This window comes from Galeopterus variegatus, unplaced genomic scaffold (assembly GCF_000696425.1).
Source record: "Galeopterus variegatus unplaced genomic scaffold, G_variegatus-3.0.2 Scaffold4190, whole genome shotgun sequence".
Lineage (NCBI taxonomy): Eukaryota > Metazoa > Chordata > Mammalia > Dermoptera > Cynocephalidae > Galeopterus > Galeopterus variegatus.
Window position 1 is genome coordinate 105,382 of NW_007730301.1, and position 1,301 is coordinate 106,682.

A 1,301-nucleotide genomic window follows, 5' to 3' on the forward strand; every position below is an offset into this window, starting at 1 on the left:
TCCTCTTCTCTCACAGCCACATTACCCGTGCTACCAAAAGCTTTCTTTACAGCACAAGCTGATTATTTTAAAACAGCAAGGATGATTTCATCACATTGAAGAGGACACACATTATTAAGTGTCGTAACTCTGTTTTTATTTCTTCTAACTTCAGGAAGGGACCTAACTGGTAATAACGTAAAAGTATCATAACCAAGGTTTTTCCTACAGCATCATTTTTATATTTTCCTAAAAAAAACTAATAACTATGTATTGATTCCTATTGTATCCTATAATGTATTTTTATTACTGGTGGGAGAGGAAATGAATAGAAACAAAAAAGCAAATTTTTAGGTTTTTGAAGGAACTCTAGAAACCACGTGGACCAGTGATTCCCTAAATCTAATTTTCAGAAGCCTGTTGAGAAATTTCTTCTAATACAGATTACCTGACCTACTAGATGAAAATATCCAGGGATGGGGCCCAACCATCTGTATTTTCAACAAGTTTCTTAAATATCTCTAGTCATCAGCCAATTTGGGAACCACTACTTTCTTCAACTCATTAATTTTAGGAACACGGGACACAGAGAGCTGAAGCCATACAACTGAGGAGTGGCAGAGAGAGGACAACGGTGGAATAGTTGGTTATTTTCAACAAGTTTCTTAAATATCTCTAGTCATCAGCCAATTTGGGAACCACTACTTTCTGCAACTCATTAATTTTAGGAACACGGGACACAGAGAGCTGAAGCCATACAACTGAGGAGTGGCAGAGAGAGGACAACGGTGGAATAGTTGGGTTTTTTTGTTTGTTTGTTGTATTTGTATTTTGCCTCCCCTTTCCCCCACCACATGATTACATATGAGAACAGGGTCTTATTCCTATTACCCATGGTAATACTTGTTGATATACAGGAAAGCAGTGATGTGCTCTCTCTACCTCAATGCAATAAGAAGGCCCTGCAAAGCTGTGAAAACCCACTCTTAATTCAAGGGGACCTGAATGAACTCAACCCGCAGCAGAAGGACATCCTACTAAAGAACTGTCGCTTTTCTTCCTTGGGTTTCCCCAGTCAACCCATGAAGAAATCTGCTTCAATACTTTTAATTTCTCAGTTTGGGGTATTTGAGCAAGGGGTGCCACTTGCAATTCTCTAAAGATCTTGACATGGTTCTATTTCCAGGGGATTGATTATATATTGAAGGAAAGGGCCATGAAGAAGCCAACCAATGGCTTAACAAAGCCATAAATAACGCACTTCTCATGTATTTACTGATTTCAACTTCTCTGAAATGAAGATGGTCAATTGGACAATTCCT